Here is a 14,472-nt window from a genome sequence, read left to right as displayed (position 1 = left end):
TTCTGTCTGGCGCTCAGTTCTGACGTTCACTAGTAATTTTATATGTAATGCATGAAATTTTTTTGTTTACTATTCTGGCTATTCATTTATAATCAGAATTCAGCAGCGACATTGGACAAAAATTATTTAAACCCTTGTTTCCATTATTTTTGCCACAGTATTGATTTTACTCTCCTTAAACTCAGCCGGAATCGTTATTCCTTGAATAACTTCATTTACAATGTTCGTGATTTTGGCCAGTAACGGATGTAAAACTCTACTGGCAGACCATCGGTTCCTGGGTATTTTCTTGGTGGTGAGGCGCACAGAGTGTCATACACTATCCCTTCACTGTGTACCTCGAGAAAATTGTCTTTGTCATCTTCTGTAAGCTGTGGGACTAGGATGTCAAGGAATTCCTCCAAGGATGAATCCCTACTTTGATTTACAGAATATGGCTCGAAATAACAGCGATAAATTTCGTCCACTATATCCTGCTGGGTTCTGTGAATCGTATCGTTTTCCGTTCGAATTTCATCAGTAAAAGCCCTCCTTTCATTTTTCGTATGCTTAAGTAAATAGTATAGCGAAGTAGATTCGTCTTCTGACACCGAATTTGCGTCCGATTTTAATTTTCAACCCATTCCATTTGATTTCTCTTGATATTAAGTAACGTGGCTTTGACTGTTTTGATGTCTGCTAAGCGAAGTGAGGCACCTGCAGAGACCTGATCATATAGATCTCTCAAAATGGAATAGTAATATTCTATAGTGCATTTCATTTCTCTTGCGCTCTGGGAACTGTATTGAATAAGTACCTTCCTCTACTTTGACTTCGCCATTTTAAACCACCAGTCGATAGCAGTGGCATATCTACTACGAGCACGCAGGCATATTGCCCATGCTTCTTTAATCAGGTCTTCTAAATCATGATTTACTAACAAGGAAATGTTAAAATTCCACTGATTCTTGAAACGAAGAAATGGCTGTGTTGTTTGATTTACGCAAGCTAAGACACTTGCACGGTCTGAAGGTATGGTTTCTAATTTTGTCACGGAAGTTTCAAGATTTTTAGAAATATATAATCTATCAATCCAGCTACGAGATGTTGCCGTGAAATAAGTGAACTCAACAATGGAGGGGTAATTGATTTCCCATATATCATTTAATTCTAAACCAGTAACTAGTTGTTTTACTTCACTTGAGAAATTAAAATTAGGTAACTGACCTTTTCAATTTAAAACGTAATTAAAATCACTTCCAAGTAATTACTGTCTTGCATTTTTCCTTAACAAGTACAGCAGTTCATCTTTGAAGTAACGTGCCCTGTCAGCTCTGTGAGAACTTCCTGAAGGGGTTGATGATAGTCACATCATAGCGATCTAGGCTTTTTCCCCTTAAGGATTTCAGGCGTTCCACCTCACTTGCGGAATCCCTTCCGTCACCAAAACAGCTATTCAAACACTTGTTTCGTGAGACATTTATGTAACTGACATAACCGGGAATTACTAAATCCGGCATTAGAACTTCTTGTAACTGGGCAATATCAGTCGCGGATTCGTACAAAAATTCCTGAAGTGTCGATAGTTTCCAACCAGACGTAATTTTATTTAAGTTTATAGTGGTGACAGAATAAAATTGCGTCATTGCGCTGTCAACACGTAGATGTTTTGGTGAACAAATTTAGTTTCCTGTGGTTCAGAGTTCAGTTAAACTATTAACAGTTTTCTAGGAAGTCTGAACATCGAATAAGACTTCAGTCAGTTTATTAGTTACTGTCCATTTTTTTTCCTACTTCTGAGGTTTTCTGTTGTACCGCTAGCAGACTGATTTCCTTCTAAACTTTCTGATTTTTCCTCCAGTGATTCGTGTAGGACTGTTTCGTATTGAACATTCTTTGGGCTTGGGTCGGCCTTTTCGGATTTTCGCTTCCCTTGGTTACGAGCTACATTCACATTTGGTAGCGTTATTAATTTACTTCGCGACTCATCTAGAGCAGCAGCAGACGCTTTCTCAATTTTTACTGCTGGCGCCTGTCCAGCGGTGTTTACCGTGAATTCATTTTGGCCTCCACTTCCTTGTTATTTATTAATATCACTTACTTGCTGATCGAGGGAAACCAGTAGAGACAGCAGTTTTGAAACCTCTCCCTGAATTTGTTTACTAACAGATAGCTGCGGATCTTTGCAATCGGCCTCTGCACCTGTTGTCTCATGCAGATTAATACTCACTACACCGTCTTCATTTTCTGCTACCGCATACATATTATCTTTCTGTTCATCATTTTCCATTCGCATTTTGCCTTCGGTTTCCTCTGGCTAGTCATCGCACTGTTTTTGGTGGCGGAGTGAGGGCGTTTAACAGGACAGCTCGTCCTCTGAACAACTATCAGTTGTCTCCAGAGGTCGTTTCTTCAGTTGCATTTCAGGCTTTCCCTTTATTTCAGGCTTTCCCTTTATCGTTAACGAGGGAAATTGACTGTTATCGTGAAGGTGGACATCAGCTTGGCCCGCTGCTATAACATTCTCAACCAGTTGATCCGAGCTATTCATTGGTAACAAATCATTAAAGGTAAGTTTCTCACACTATATGAAATTACTTTTAACAACAACACGTCGCCGCGGACATTCCTGTCTGAAGTGGCCGGTTTCGTTACACATATGACATGTAGCTTCCTGTACAAACTATTTGCGCCTTATGCCTACAAACCATTATGTGAGACGGAATATTTGTCTTCACGTCCATCTCTACACAGCGGACAACGTTGAAACATTGCAATGTAAAGGGAAGCGCCCGTCTTTCATTTGCAATTGATTTGACGTCCCCATTGTTTCAAAGAGCTTCCTTAATCTTATCATTTTCAATTTCAATGGGAAGATTCAAGACACGAACGGTTTTGTAATCGATGTATGCTGTATAGGTGGAAACCTTACTTTTCTAGCCATTTCTACTTCGTAGCCCCACTTTGGTCTCTCTTTATGAACAGTCGCAGCCCTGAATGGTTCAGATGGCTCCGAGCACTATGGGATTTAACATCGGAGGTTATCAGTCCCCTAGAACTTAGAACTACTTAAACACAACAAAACCTAAGACATCGCACACACCCATGCCCGAGGCAGGATTCGATCCTGGGACCGTAGCGGTCGCGCGGTTCCAGACTGAAGCGCCTAAAACCGCTCGGCCACACCGGCTGTCAATTACCTGTGTAATCCAGTCATCTGTTCCCAGGGAAGTCGGCTGAACAGGACGGGACACCTTGTCAAAAGGAAATACTCGCGTATCTTTAGTGAGGTTTGTAGCTATGGTTAATCCAGCGACGAAATTTCGGTTAAACACCCAAAATTCCAATTAGCATCAGCACGACCAGAAGGAGCAATCAGATCACAAGGAATATCAACGAACACGGAGATTAACGGACGCATAACACTCAGCGAAGCTCAAGTACAGCGATGTAAACACGGAATTGCAGTGCAGCAGTAAACAGCGTGCACTCACTAGCGCGACTGAAACTGAACTACCACTAGACCACGAGCTGCCGGCAACCTCTTTGCTACCAGATATGTGCTTAATGGGACTCGCTATTCAGCCACACTAGCAGATTTCTTTTACTCTCACAGAGCTAGATATTGAAATTTGTCTTGTACACTCACATTCACGCTTTTCATTAATCAGGTCAGATGAGGATAGGATGTGTATACCGACACATTGCAGGTAGACATATTGGTCATGCGTGGTCGTGCTCGGACAGTTACCTAAAGTTAGTAAAATTTGAAGTAAAATAATAATAATATACCTTGTAGCCATTATAGGCGCACTCAGCTGCTAAGTCTTTTTTATTTTGTTTACAGTTTGCGCGCAGATTTCAGGTGCCAGAGGTACGTACATAAAGTTAAATGTTAAGCAAAATGACGAAGAGGCTCATGTAGAGGCCCTTCAAATTGATATGTTTAATGCAGGTAGATGAAAACTATAATTGTCTTAGCCCGCTGCTGAACCCACGGAAACTGAATTCATTGTGCTGTTTTGCCCCCTGTGGCTCTAGAAAAGTAAACAGGTACCATTAAGAAGTGGTAGAAGACTCTTCACTAGGTCCTTATTACACGCGATTTCCTCAGGCACTGTCGAATCGAATATTCTGCGACTTTTGCCCGCTAAAGCTTCCCATTATATGTGGTGCAGGTACATCCTCCGCATCACTTGGTCCACACTTAGTGGGCCTTTCCTTCCGTATCCATCGCGTGTTGATGTTTTATGAAGTTCCCCGGCCAGTCATGATTTCTACCACGAGTTCGATTTGTTTCCTGTTCAAGTTCCTCATTGTAGTACTTGTCTTGAAATACGGATTCGGCAACATTGGTATGCCATATTTTTGATTTTGCGTCTTAGATCAATATTTTACGTGCTGCTTTCTGATTCAATTATGTAGTTTCAATTTAATATTTCACAACTGGTTAGCAATCTGAATAAATGACAAATGAGTAACATTCCCACTGTATTTCTGTTTCTGCGTGAAATTTAGCTCTATCTTACGTTCCACTCTTTAAAAAAATACTTATTACCAAGACTGTGTCCTTACAAACTGTTTTCCACCTTGAACTCGTATGCTAACCCTCAACAAAGTCTAACGTAATTTGAACTGAAATGTAGCTCGTCTCAATACAACCTCTCTTTATTTTAAATGAACTGAAGTAAAACAGTTACATGCCCCTAGTCAAAATTTCCACTTACCTCACGTCTTGTGACAACACTTCTGCAGATTTCTCGAAAGTACAACAGCAAACGGCTAGCAGGCAGCAGCTAAGCTACATATCTGTTTCAAAATGAAATTATCAAATTATATTCAATCTGTTGCATACCTCATGGTGCAATGTGAACAACTACACAAAGGGGTAAAAAATTGCAGAGAATTTCTATAAAAATGAAACAGCTTAATCAGTTGAAATGTTAATTCATGATCAGGGAAGTGGAAGTAGGGTGATCTTTCCCTCAGTGCCGGCCTGTGTGGCCGTGCGGTTCTAGGCGCTTCAGTCTGGAACCGCGTGACCGCTGCAGTCGCAGGTTCGAAACCTGCCTCGGGCATGGATGTGTGTGATGTCCTTAGGGTAGTTAGGTTTAAGTAGTTCTAAGTTCTAGGGGACTGATGACCACAGATGTTAAGTCCGATAGTGCTCAGAGTCATTTGAATCTTTCCCTTTCCACTTTCTTTTAAATAAAATAGTTATTCAAAATCTGTATTCCTTTCAACGTTCAATATAGAGATGATATTTATCCCTGTTGTCCTTTACAACACATCTTTCTTCATCTAAAAAATAGAGTCACAAGTCAACACAGCACTACAAAATACATCCCTCGCCTACCCTACTGAAAATAACGTATCAGAGTGCGCAGAGGCAAATACTTTGCCACGGCAAGACCAAAGATAGTTTGAGGTCAATTGCTCTCTCTCTCTCTCTCTCTCTCTAACGTGCACATACATAAGTAAAAACAACATGACCACCTTACAGAAATAGGTGCTACAATCTTCGTAGCACCTACCCAAATGCTCCTCCGTGCACACCCTGATAGCGGATATTTTCGCCTATGGCCAGATTACCTCGAGAGACTGCTCTCCCTATTCTACGTTGTACCCCGTATATTCGGGCCCCAGTAGGTATATCTGTTTTCGACTCTCCAGCATACCAGACAATGTCTCCTGAAAGGTGCTGTGTTTCATACTTCCACTGCTCTATTCTTGCAGTAGTTTCGTCGAAAAGTTTATGAAGTAGCAAAAAATTATTGTATGGTCAGTCGGCATTTCGCAGACAGTTCCTATGTATACCCCCTCACTACACTGGTCTGAAATTCTCGTTATATTAAAGGAATCAAGTTATTTCTAATTTTTTAACTGTATGTCCCTGCGGCTGTCTCCATTTAACCAAAAGATGCATGGTCTCCATACCAGCATTGAGTGTGCTGCTAATTCCCCCCGTTATAGCTCACCAGTCCAATATCAGCACCTTACCAACCTCTCTAACAACCACCTTCTACTTCATTTCGCCATACTGTAGCCCCATCAGTTGTGATAGGTCTTGTTACAGTAGTGAATATCCAGAACATGTTCCTAGGGATTTAGAACCTAGTTTTTACATCTTGTCATTTTAGTGCTCATAAGAGTGTATTTTGCCTATAAATGTTTATTCTTTATGTGAATGACCCATGATAGTTTCGCATTCTTGTTCTCGTAGAGTTTCATCAAGAAGCTTGAAATTCCAGGATACGAAGTATGTGATGAATTTGCGTCCTTGTAAATGGTGCTACATCAGTTTCGTGGGCCTGACACTTATATTCTTTCTTCTGCACCAGTTTTCCGCAATGTGCAGTACACTTTGTTGCGCCCTTTAAAATTCGGCTTGGGATTTGTGAATTGTTAGCATTTTATTCCTACCTCCTGCAGGCAGTAGAGGCCTGCCAGGCCTATGTGGTAACTAAGTAATATTTTATTACCTGGCAACGTACGTGCCACCAAGAAACTCACACTTCGAAAATTTAAGTGGGTATAGCGACCTGTGCTCAGTAGAGAGCGAGCTAGAAAAAGCTAACAGAATAAGTAATATAAAGATAACCTACTCGTCACCAACCCATAGGTCTACATCAGAATCATAGCTGTAAGCGTATAAATTGTAGAGGACAAGGGTTTTTTTTAGGAAATATGGTGCGAAATTGTGATTTAGTGTGTTTCAGAGCGCGATGTGCCAGCCTCACGGCAAACGGCGGACGAAGGCCGGCCAGCGCGTTATGCAGCTGACACAGTTTCGCAACAAGCGTCGGTATGAGTGTATGTGCGCGGCAGCCATCATAACACAGCATTAGCAGAATTACGCAGGCGCGGGCCGCATGTGGCATGGTTGCGTTAGCCAACTCATCGAGAACCTTCTAATAAACACGCCGCCGCGTAACTGGCGGATTCCTCAGAGGTCTGCACTATTTAAGGGCATTAGAGGTGGGCGTCGGCATTTTGTTCGACCGGTTGGGCGTTCGGTCGCTGTCACGTCGTCGTCATCAGTGACGCTGCCCTCGAGGACAAGCCGGCGGTGGGCATTGCCCGCTGCTGCGCCGGCGACTCCCACCGTCGTCACCTGCGCAGCCGGTGACCGAGCGTGGCGTGGCGTTCCCCAGACTGCGCGCATCAGCACGTCTCCACCACGACACGAGCGGTGGGGCTGAGCTACTGGAAAATGTATTCGAAGAACCAAAATAAAGAGGAAAACTGCTAAAAACTGCCACCTTCTTCTACCCAGCCACGCTCTACAACCCCGACCACGTCACCTGCTCTGGTCATCCTGTTACAAAATAATCGAACTTCGTTGCTTAAAGCATTGAGTAGTACTCCCATTCTGTCTGCCTCCTGAACCATAGAGAATTTCAGAGAAACCACGATCCACCCTTCTTGATGAAGATCGGTTAACTACCTGCCCAATGACTGACTCATCGATCTCTGGTGAGGAGTAGTAGCTGCGGGACCTTGGAAACTTAACTGATGTGGGGGGCTGGTATCTGGCCAATGCAGTGCCAGCCGGTATGGGGGAAGTGCGACCTCGAGTCCTCCTAGAGACATGAACGTAGTCGGCCATCACCCCGGGTGATCCCAGGGGGAGTTGACAAGGGCATTATTGCTCAGCAGTTGGCATCTGTTATTGTTACTGCCCCCAAGTGTTTGACATGGAGACCACAAGTAAGAGCAGGGGTGCGTAGACAGCAAGACTATGATTCACCTTACGGCACTTCTGGTGGGCAGCTCGCCATCACGGTAGCTGCCACTCATGCGCCAGGTCAACAGACGTCACCAACAGGAAGGGGCGTCCGCGAGGACAGCTGAAATGCAGTATAAGGCTGCTTTAATAATGATCTGTAAATACTGTTTGAGTACACGGCCCCGCGGTAATGTGCCCTATCCTTCACCGTCTCACCCATCATGAGGAACAGAGTCAGGAATAGGCCCAGCTATTACAGTTGGTCTCATGAATTAGTCGTTACACTTCACGACGCAGGTGGTCTGGGGAAGTGTTTATCCAGCATGGAAACCGTACAGTTTGCCGAGAGAAGTGATTGTTGGGTAACTCGACCCAAACACTGTTTTTTAGAGTGGGGCAGTAAGACTGGATAATTTAGTAAATTACATTCGAGCAGCAAATCTCCAATACACTAGTATTGGCACACTACAATGGGTTGCGTTGAGCCACACTTGCTTTATGTTTAATTCAGTATTTTTTCTCAGTTAAGAGACCCAATTTGTATTTTTTCTCAGTTGACTCAATTTGTGGAGTACTGGATAGAGAATGATAACGTTATGTTTGCGAATTCATGTGAATCCGTGAACTTGTCATTGTTTGTTTTGCAGTCTTGCACGTGTTGATGATTTGCCTCTCGATTGTTCAGACTGTAGATGGGTGACGACACATGAGAAAAGGTAATTTATAAGGTTTTTCTTTTGTAGTGTTTTAGTGGGTTATTTGTGTTTCTGGTACTGCTAGTGGTGAAATCAAGTGCTGGTGTTACTACAGAATCTGTTGCTGCTGTAATAGAGCAAGTGCGGATGTTAACAGAGGAAAAGTTTCACCAAAAACTCGAGCATGAGGACCTTCTTAATAGATATGTGGCTTTGGAAACCTTTGAGGTTCAGTCACAGCCTGATGCAAGGGAAAATAAGGCAGACTTGGAGATAGATTCTTCGACTTTTCATCCAGCAGTAACCGCACTCATCAATCCCTCTCCAAGTAGAACAGGCGTCTCCAAGAATTTTAGTCTGATGGCCACACCGGCTCTTCCACTAAATCCCAAGGTCATGAACCAAGCTATAATCTGCCTTCCTGGAGGCCTGATACCCTAGTACTGCTCGGAAATCCTCAATGTAGTGCAGAAGTTTTCGTGACACTTGCCACTACTGCCAGTCTTACGGGCTGACACCGAGTAACAGTGCAGCACTCATTACACAATGATCTGTTTATTGTTTGTTCTTGAGATGTGGCCTTTATTCATTACATTGTTACAAATAAAAACGACTCGTGAGGCTTGCTGTGACACACTTTCGCGAAACCTTGTTACTTCCGCCGTAATTAAAATCGCATCAGCAGTTCAGAACGTACCTCGATCATCATATTCCATCAGCACTGCAGGATATCTTCCACCATAACATTACTCACCACGCGTCGGCAATAGTGGCTACATATTCGTTCCCTGCGATCATCTCTGGCTCAGAAAAACTCGGACAGACTTTGGTTCATTACACCTAACTACTGTAGTGTTGAATTATGCGCAAATTTAATAAAGGATTGCATGACTGCAGAAGCTGAAGAAATGTCTACAGAAAAAGCTAATTTATTTCAAAACATCAGTTTTTCTGCAAACGCTGCAGTTCGAATCAAAATACATAAACTCCGTATTCTGAGAAAACTCAACACTATGAGTGGTTGTCTCTGGTTCTGAATGAGTCAACGTGTGTTTCGGATGGTGCACAGGTGTTAATTCTTATTGAATGGATGAACAAAAATTATGAAGTTTAAGAACAGTTTCTTGACGTTCATAGCATTCACGGCATTGCCACGAGAGAAGAACTTTCTAAAGGCGTAGAAAATGCTGTTGAGAAAAACAGTCTTCAACGGGAAAACTTAAAGTGTGTCAAAACTCATGGTGGTAAACACATTTGTGGAGAAAACACAAGTGTCATTGCTGTCGTGTCAAAGACGATAGAAAAAGTCTGTCGATCTAAACCATTAATCGCACATTCCATCGTTCATCAACACTTCCTGTGAGGGAAATGCTTGGATATATTAGAAGTCTTAAAGACACTCATTTCATCTGTGTAAGAGACTACATTCTCTCAGTCATCGTCAATTTCGCGAGTTTACTGAAAAGTCTGAAGAAAATGATTTACCATATTATGCACCAGTGCGCTGGCTTAGCTTTGAAAAAGCTCTGACTCGGTTTATGGGCTCCTATTTGCTGAAGCAACAGGGGATAACCATTTATTCGCTTCTGGGGTCAGATGCTGTGGGCGTGGACGCAAGGCAGAAACGGTGTAAGCAACCAGAATGTTGCTCATATGGGGAAGTGGGCCACCAAGCATCTGAATATCAGAAGAGAAGAACAAGAAGCACCTTTTTTAGCAGCAGCTGTTAAACTGAAACGCAGTGGTTCGACTGTCAGAAAGTAGTCCAGATGGGCCGTAACACTGGAGATGTTAGTGCGCAGACGGAAAGCGTCTCAGTGGGCTTAGTGGGTGATGTGTAACAGAGGTTTCTAGTAGACACACATGTGTCCGTTATCAGTCTGGACCAGGTAAACAGGAGGTGACAGGGGCTCCACGATAAAAGGTACATGAGCAGTGGGCGGCTCACGTTGATGCCGTTCATGGCCTGACATCTTGTAATAGTGATACTGGCATTTCGTTTTCTTAGTGTGTTTATTGGCGCTACAAGGTTTGCTCGCCTTGTCTGTCTGTGAGTGGCTGCAGCAGCTCCTTCGATAGCGTGTACTGTGGTACCATCTTTGGAGCAACCTCTAGTATTTCCGGGTGGTCGTGTGTTGAGCTTGTGAGTTGCAACGGAGCGGTAGTGAGGTCCGGACAGCCAGTACTCGCCCGACCGCTGGCGACACACACGCACTGTCCGACGGAAGGATGTGGTCACGAGAGTGCACTACCAACTCAAAGACCGGATTCAGCGAGTTTTAGTTGAATGGACCGTGATATTCGACTAGTGTGTGTGTCCGCCCGCCGAAGTGATCTCATGGCGATAAGTTGTCAGTCCACAATTTAGACTGGTATCTTTCCCGTGCCTGAGTTGAGTGGAGACAAAATTTGGTACCTTTCCTTGTCGTGTTGAGGGTGTCCGACAATGCGTGTAGTTCGACAACCTCTTGAATTGTACCGTGAATATGTTTTTGGGAGGTAGACCTTGGTTCCAGTGTTTCCTTCGGCCTTGGGCGTGTTTCTAAAAACGTGGTGCTGTCCATCTCTTCGCCATTGTTTAAAAATATTCCATCGTTGTACCAGTGATCGGACGTTAGGCGGATTGGTTAGTCTGTCGGTGGGTAGTTAAGCTTCCCCTAGTGTGAGTTTCCATCCTGTTACGTGTGTACACCTCTTGGTTGTCTGTATCACTGCTTACACAGCTGTAGTCACCTTCCTCGGGTCAATTTAGGGTGCGCTGTCTGTGGATCATTCCGTCTTATTTGTACAAGTTGTCATAAGTGTTTAACATTTACCCTAATGTTTCAACAAGTTATTGCCTTCCCCACTTATAATTCCGGCCATCAGCCGTTAATTGTTTGTAACACTGCTTGTGTCCCTCAGCCGACAATTTTTTTTAAATTTTCTCTTAATAACTCTTGCAGCCGTCACTATAGCCTGTTACATTTCGTTAAGATTGTTTCAGAAAGTTTTTAGTATTTTAATATGCAGCTGCCTTCCTTACTTATAACTCAGGCCTTCAGCCATCGAGTATTCTGAAAATTGCTTGTGGCCTTCTGCTCCCAATAATTTTGAATCATTTCTTAATCAGGCCTTCAGCCTCTAATTGTTTGTAACATTGATTGTGGCCTTCAGACGACAAATAATTCCCCATCCTGTCTTAGTGATGCCTTCAGCTATAATGATAGCTTGTTACAAGTTATTAAGATTATTAGGAATGGTTTTAGTATTTTTAAAATGTAATTGTCCAACTTTTTTGTAATCCAGGCCTTCAGCCTTTACCATAGGTTCTTACCGTCTGATTGTTAAGAAGAAAATATGTTAGTATTTGGTAATGTGTAACTGCCTTCCTCACTTGCAATTCAGGCCTTCAGCCCTGGTGTATTTTTGGAACTGCTTCCCGCCTTCAGCCGACGAATAATTTTGAGCCTTCTTAATCAGGCCTTCGGCCGTTGATTGTGTGTGACATTGCTTGTGGCCTTCAGCCGACAATAACTTGCGATTCTTCTAGTAAGACTTTGAGCCGCCAGTGTAGTAAACTCCTTAACATGATTGTTGAATGTCTTGTTTTTAAAAAAAATAAGGTGTAGGTGTTTTATGTGCAACCAACGATAACTGATTAGGCATTGTCCACACCTTTTCCTGCTTTCCATAAGTCCCACGTCTCAGTACATGGGGTTGACACAGAAGTGTTGAGTCGTTGGGTTCGTGAGTTTACCATTTCGGAAACTAAGTTTACAGAGCGTATGGAAGTTTTGCCATATCTGGATGAAAGATATTCAGTGATTCTAGGACTAGATTTTCTAGTCAAATATTGTGCGAGGATTGGCCTTTGGTAATGTTCACTTGCGCCCAGAGAAATTTTGTTTCACTTTGGTAATACAACTCCAAACGAAGCGACGTCGCAAACCTCACGTATCGTGAAGGTGATGCCAGTCGATTACGTTAAAGATGGATCATCAGGATAAAATACCGGCAGGTATCGGAAAAACAGTGTGGGTTTCAGTGTGTACTAGTTGTCTTGTGGGATCTTATATGTGGTTGGGTCTCTCTCGAGTAATGAAGAGTTGGATGTTTCACACTGTTTTGCAATGAGTAATGTTAATGGACAGTATAAGGGTTTCAGTTAGCGTAGACATTTTGGGAGAGGTGGAGTTATTTTGTCAAAAGGTATAATGACAATACTAGAAGAAGATCACATCGACACATCGATAGGAGTCTTAAGCAAGCATTACACAAGAAGCTGTGTCACTTGTAGGACAGTGATCGTACATGCATGGAAGAAGTATTGAAATTCATCGACTTGTTATGTAGAGATGGGGTGTTGCCAGCGTCTCTAGTAACTCAGAACTGAATACATTTTGAGTAGTACACCAATTTACAGGAAATAGTTCGTACAGCGAGACGTTTACAGACATCAATAAAGGAGTTCATGGAACAGCAACTACGAGATCGGATCAAGAATTAAGTAACAGCTCGTGAAGTACACATGTAGTAATCATCCCTAAGAAATCATTGGATGGAATCAAAGAATACATTTTTTCTGATATAGTAGCTGCTTATCCAATCGCAAATTTTACGGAAATTTTGGATGTGTTGAGTGTCGTTACTTTACTGCAGTGTAACTCCAAATTTATCATCACTTGGAAGTAGCACTTGAGCATAGGCCAAAGACAGCGTTTACCACATAATGCGGATATTATCAATATAAGTGGATGTCATTTGGTTTGGAAAACGCTCCTGCTACTTGTCACCGATTAATGGACGGAGTTTTAATAGGGTTAAAGCCTAAGGTTTCTTTCCTCAGGATACGATTCTTTGATGTCATCCTGGATGGTGGAATTGTCCTGGATTTGTCATACATTATCGGGAGTGGAGCAGAACGCTTAGTTGTCGGTCAAGAACGAGTATGATTTGTGTTGTTCTCTAGGCAATCGGATGTCGTCCTTGTGAGGCATCAGTGTATATTGAAATGAGGAATGAAATCCGAAGATTGGAAGATTTTCTTTCGGAATTGTTTAAAGAGGTACAGAGAAGTGACAGTTATTTGGGGACTTACAAGGGAGCTGTCTTAGTCACAGTTTATCTACGATAAATTATGAGCACACTTATCACAGCTGGTAGATATTGTATCACAGACTATAGTTAAAAGGAAAAGAGATTGGTTAATTGGGGGAGATTATTAATAAAAATGTTGTACTTCACACCAGATGAGGCGGATGTTCCGAAATTCAATTATTCACTTAGTCATATTCAGAAAGCGGCGATTCCTATGACGAGTGCTGTGGAATGGCATTCAACTCCGGGCGGATTTCCCTCTTCCGTTTACACTCACTTATATGACTGACATGACACTGACGCGGAATAACTGTTTTGGCCGGAAGGGCCATTAAGGGCATTATCCTTCGTGGATTTAGCTGACCTTAATGCCACCATCTACCCTGAACTTTCGCGTTCGTTAGACAAATTTATGGAATCACAGGAGGTGAAAATTTTAATGGAGCAGATGTACAAAATCGTCAGCACAAGGTTATCTCGATAATTATTTCATCTACCAGTTGTGCCTGCTTCTACTAGGTATTTGTCTATTTTATTTCTGTAATAAAAGCCGAAGGGGACAGAGTTTACAGAACAACCGGCACACCAGTTTCCTGCCGAATGGTTAACGGGCATAAGCCATGGAACAAATAACGGGAGTAGAATCTCTATACTAGGTAGCATAAACATTAGATTGAGGACTGAAAATTGCACTTTGAGAGTAATTGTATAAAGGAGAAACTCATATAGGTCATCTCAGGGCTGCAGCTGGGTCTTGCCATCAGAACAGCACAGAATTCTTTGGTTAAGGTTAATTTTAAGTAATGATTCGTCTTGGAAGACTCAGGAGATCTTTCGAAAGTAGGGAGGTGTGTAGCAGCCGGAAAAAAAGTTCGGTGCCCCAATTGTGAATATTTTAAACGTTTTATTTTAACAAGCGGCCTGTCTGTAGAGGCCTGCCCTGACGTGTGCTAATCGAGTAAGCTTTTAGATTGCACTTTTGACATTACG

Source organism: Schistocerca cancellata, chromosome 7 (assembly GCF_023864275.1).
Source record: "Schistocerca cancellata isolate TAMUIC-IGC-003103 chromosome 7, iqSchCanc2.1, whole genome shotgun sequence".
Lineage (NCBI taxonomy): Eukaryota > Metazoa > Arthropoda > Insecta > Orthoptera > Acrididae > Schistocerca > Schistocerca cancellata.
This window is presented reverse-complemented; position numbering follows the sequence as displayed.